The sequence below is a fragment of the Echinops telfairi genome, unplaced genomic scaffold (assembly GCF_000313985.2).
Source record: "Echinops telfairi isolate 266 unplaced genomic scaffold, ASM31398v2 ScPeMD7_655;HRSCAF=1070, whole genome shotgun sequence".
NCBI classification, from domain to species: Eukaryota; Metazoa; Chordata; class Mammalia; order Afrosoricida; family Tenrecidae; genus Echinops; species Echinops telfairi.
In genome coordinates this window covers 29,985,865-29,991,169 of record NW_022104553.1, presented here as the reverse complement: position 1 = coordinate 29,991,169, position 5,305 = coordinate 29,985,865, and the positions used below count along the sequence as shown (strand labels likewise).

The 5,305-nt window shown below is 42.6% G+C and overlaps 1 pseudogene; it reads left to right on the top strand.

Moving 5' to 3' along the window:
* Window positions 1–3,579, top strand: part of LOC101649423 — an 18,369-nt pseudogene extending 14,790 nt beyond the window's left edge.
* The last annotated feature ends 1,726 nt before the right edge of the window (window positions 3,580–5,305 follow it).

Here is a 5,305-nt window from a genome sequence, read left to right as displayed (position 1 = left end):
GGCCTGAATAAGGCCGGCAAATTCCCTTCCCTGCTGACCCACAATGAGAATATAGTGGCCAGGGTCGACGAGGTCAAGTCCACCATCAAGTTCCAGATGAAGAAGGTGCTGTGTCTGGCAGTGGCAGCGGGCCATGTGAAGATGACAGATGATGATGAACTTGTTTACGACATCCACTTGGCTGCCAACTTTTTGTTTTCACAGCTGAAGAAGAATTGGCAGGATGTCCGTGCTTTGTACATTAAGAGCACCATGGGCAAACCCCAGCACCTGTACTAAGCCACGGGTCAATAAACTTTATTGCTCCTGTTTTAAAAAAAAAAGAAAAAAAATATTATCGTATTAACATATCAGTATTTAAGGAGTTTCCTTTTTTTTTTCCTTAATAATTTTATTAGGGGCTAATTCAACTCTTATCACAATCCATACGGACATAATTGTGTAAAGCACATTTGTACATTCATTGCCCTCATCATTCCCAAAAAGTTTGCTCTCCACTTAAGCCCCTGGCATCAGGTCCTCATTTTCCCCCCTCCTTCCCTGTTCCCCCCTCCCTCGTGAGCACTTGATAATTTATAAATTACTATTTTGTCATATCTTCCACTGGAAGGACTTTCCTAGAATAGGACTTTTCTAACTTTTTTAAGTATTTCCCCCTCACTCCTACCCAATTTAACAACTTGACATTTGGCTTACATATGCATTTTTAAAAACCTGATGCTGATATAACACACAGCACCGCTGGGAAGGTGCTTGTCATGGTTGCCCTTGAGCAGTGAACGCATGCAGCTGTAGCGTCCCTTCTACAAAAACGCCTTGCACAATCATATTTCCCTTAGTGGGTAAACAGGGGAGAAACAACCTCCCTTCAAGAAAATTGAACAAAACCGATAAACGAGGGCAGATGCTGCCCAGTCCTTTGTTCCTAATTGGGTACTTTAGACCTACTTGGATGGAACCCTTGACTACCCAGGCCATGTGCTATAGACGACTGGTACCTTAGACTCTGCTCTTTCGAGGCACACAACATCCTCCATAGGCCACACCAGAAGGACTTGATGTGGAAACGCCACTAAGTGAACTGGGCTTTATCGCAAACTCTCCCATAGCCCTTGGTGTTAAGGCTGAAACTCTAGTGCAGGGGTGTCAAACTGGCAGCCTGCGGGCCGCATGCAGCCCCGGAGGTAATTTTTTGTGGCCCATGATGCTCTGAAATAAAATGTAACGAGGGAATTGCGTGTACAGTATTGCCTCCATCTCCCCTAGGTGCTATTTTCTTCATAACATTTTTTTCTATTTTCATTTTATTTCAGAGCATCGTGGGCCACAAAAAATTACTTTGGGGGCCACATGTGGCCTGCGGGCCGCCAGTTTGACACCCCAGTCTAGTGTTTCAGAGCCAGATGACCACTATCTCAAGGTTTAGCACTTGGTGTGGAACTTGGACTTGGGTGTGGAACTCTTGCATTGGGGGGCGGCCAATGAATGGTGGCCCAGAACTACCATATGTGGGGGACCAGCCTCCCCACAACCAAATGGGTCTGGAGGAGGGAGGTTGTTATGTAATTGAGGGGTAATTTAAAGAGATATGAGTCAAGGCATGCATGCAAGAGCTCACCTCTTCCATGGCAACCGGAACCAGACTGAGGCAGTAATGTATTCTCTCACGAGTTTATGTGATCTCGGTCATGCAAACCATGATAAGCACATACATAACAAGAAGGCGTTGTATTAGACGGATACACGTCACATGGGGCGGGCAAGCTAGGGATGTACACACAATAGGAAAGGGAGGTACTAGAGGCATACATTTGACAAGACACATAGGTTACCAGATGGGCAGGCTCTAGAGTAAGGTGACCAGATTTTAACATTGGTAAAGCAGGACACCATTGATAAAACTCATATCCTGGCAAAATAGCCACATGGTAGCCGAAAACCATATACCCTAGCTTGTCATGCATTCTTTCCAAAAATAGGGACTTTTTAAAAATGCCGCGGGACACAGGAAAATTTGTTAAAAATCTGGACTGTCCCGCCAAAAGTGGGATGTCTGGTCACCTTACGATGGCAGCCTAACCTTAGTCTCTCAGCTGGCTTAGCCTTAAGTGCCAACCTATGATCTTTATCAGAAGGGAGTGGGGCCTACTTAGGTGGGAAAGACAATAGGCTCTGGTGGCTCTTGAGGGCAGACAACTTTCAGACAAGCAGCCTTCAAACAGTTGACCTTCAAGCATAGTAGATAGTACCGTTTCCCCGAAAGTAAGACATCCCCCCAAAATAAGACCTACTTACAGTTTTGTCTCTTGCTGAAATATAAGGCATCCCCAGAAAATAAGACCTCCCTGATAGTAAGGCCTCCCCGATAAAAAGGCCCCCTGAAGCTACCATACCTCTGGACTCTGGACCGTAGTGGTGGGCTTCTGTTGGCCGCAGCGCCATAGATTATGAGTAAATGTACCATAGACTGTTGTACATGGAAATTAGGTAGTAACAAAAATGTTTTGATACTGTAGAATTCACAGTTTGTCTGGTTATGCTGGTTTGTGATGACAACTACTACCGTACCGTATATAGGTAATAAATTTCCTTTTTTGTTGTTCAACAATAAATGTGTACCGTATTCTTCTTCATGGAAAAATAAGACATTCCCTGAAAATAAGACCTAGCACATCTTTGGGAGCAAAAATTAATATGACACTGTCTTATTTCGGGGAAACAGGAAAGTAACCATGTCCTTGCAAGCAGCACCTTCGAATTGGCATCATTAGACTCCCTCCCACCTGCTGAGAACCCGGTGGATGCGGCACCCCGTTTTCAACTGGGGCAGCTCTCGATAGCGCTGGTGGCGTCTGGAGGGCCGGGTAGAATGTGCGGGCGGTAGGCGTGGAAAAGTGACGCAAGCATCGCAACGCCATTGGCCGCCAGCGAGCGAAATAAGCACGTCTGGTCCTCTGATTGGCTGCGTCGTTGGGCGTCTTTCACGTGCCAAGCGACGCTCCCTTTGTTAGCCGTTGCTCCCCTCAAAGGAATTGCAGCCACCTCCACCCACCAGGAAGTCGGAAACGCCCAACGCCCGCAGGTAATAAAGGTAAAGGTAAAGGAGGTAGAAAGGGCCGGAGAGGTAAGAATGGGAACGAGTCTGGAAAAAAGAGCTGGTGTTCAAAGAGGACGGGCGAGCACAGGCACTGGTCCCCGAAATGGTGGGAAATGGCCGACTGGAAGCCATGTGTGCTGATGGTGGAAAGAGATGTGGCTCAGCAGGGGGAAGGTGAGGGACAAGCTTTGGATAAACACCTCGGACATCATCGTGGTTGGTCAGGGTCACACAGCGGGTGTCGTTTTAAAAGACGATGCAGATGAAGCTAAGCCTGAAGGCCTTTGGCGAGCTTCCCAAGCAGGCTGAATTCCATGACACGGATACCTGGGGCCTGGAGATGGTGAAATCCAGTTGACGACATAGGAGATGATGGTGGGGACATGGATGATATCGAAGTGGAACCTAACGGTTTACATTCCATTAGACCGGAGGGTTGTCTTACCATTCGGATTTGGGGCTCTCCCATTGTAGAAGATTAAAATTTCATATCGGCATGAGTGCTATTTATGCTAGCAGCTTCATTTGTTTTTAAGGTATTGTGTCTCCTTTAAAACTGAGACTGTTGAAATATCTTAAGTAAAATGTTAGGCCCACCGTGCTCTGTTGAAGTCATAGGGTTTCTGGATAAAAGACCATAAAAGCTATTATTTTTTTAAAAATATCTTAAAGCAATATTGCCTTTCCCAGTGTGACCACTTCACTTCCAGGAACTAGATATTCAAGGTAATTCGTTACCCTCTACTTATTAAGGGTATTGACAGATCTGTTGACTATACATAGTCTTTCTATCTGCTCCAGATACCTATTAGTCCCTGGAGATTTTGATACTGTTTTAAGAGAGGCAGAAGTCAGCATCTAAAGTTGAAATAAGTAGGTCTATTTTTTCATATTTGAATAGCATATGACATTTTTATACTGATTTTGATATCACATAGTTCAATTTGTGACCTTGTGTTCTCACCATTAAGACATAATGAAAAAGCATTTCCAAAATGCACTTTTCAAAATTTCAGTTTTACTGGCAATTTTTAATTTCTAAAGCTAGTAGTTACAGAAATTGGAAGCTAGGTGGCACCAAATTATTTTAACATTGGAAATACTGAGTAATTTTGACATGTTTTTTTTAAGTCATGTGCATAGGTAATTTCCCAAATGGATATGTTCTAATGTGAAGAATGTACGTAGAATGTTTGTACAGAAGAAAATACTTATACTAAATGTATTGTTTTATTTTCAAAAGTTATACATCATAAGCTATAATTTGGAGTACTTTATAAACAATTGAGTTATATATAAATGAAAATCTAATTTCATAGCAATTTATACAAATTAACCCTTCTTCACACTATCCCTAAACTAGTGAAGGAGAATGCAATCATTGCAGCTTAATAAATGGAAAAAGAAGAGTCCAATTTCTAAATGGAAAAGCTACAGCTAAGGAATAAAATAATCAAGTTGAAGAGTGTATTATATACTTTACATTAAGGATTATGTATTTGACTCTGTGTACATTTGTGGCGGGGTTAAGTTTACCCCTTTTTAAAAATATATTAACGCTGGTATAGTGAAGATCAAGGCTGGGCTAGTTCGATCTCACTGACCACATTTGAGTTTCATGCAACTTCTGAAGGAGAGATCCATAATGAATTCATCTCCAGAGAACTTTTCCATGTTGAGAAAGAATTAAGGCTAATATAAGGGGTATAAACCTCCCTTCACGTGGCTTCAGAAAAACTAATGTATCTTCCTTAACCCTTCTCTGCTATAATTCCCTTTTCCGAAAAATCTGAGGCCAGAATATGTACTAAGAATTGAAAAATAGAAATCATATCTACACCAAAAGATGGTTTGTGTTTCTTATTTTATGGAGTTCCTAGACTTAATAAGACAGAATGCATCTGAGACCAGGGCCTGGCTTTTGATATTTGTAAGATGGCACGTAACGACAACACAGAAGGGCTAAGCTGAATTTATAGTCCATGCCTTTCTGCTTTCTTAAGAACGTGTGGCTTCTATACAAATGTTACAGGCTGTGGGAAGGAGAGTGCAACTTACACATTCTTTATTTTATTTACCCTCTTCTCACAAATATGGTGTGTCTGAAGAGTAATAATTTCAGCCCAGGGTCCCATTTCATGGATGTATTTCCTTACTAAGTAGTTATATCTCAACCAGTTGCCACGTGGAAAATCTCAAGTCCTGGTG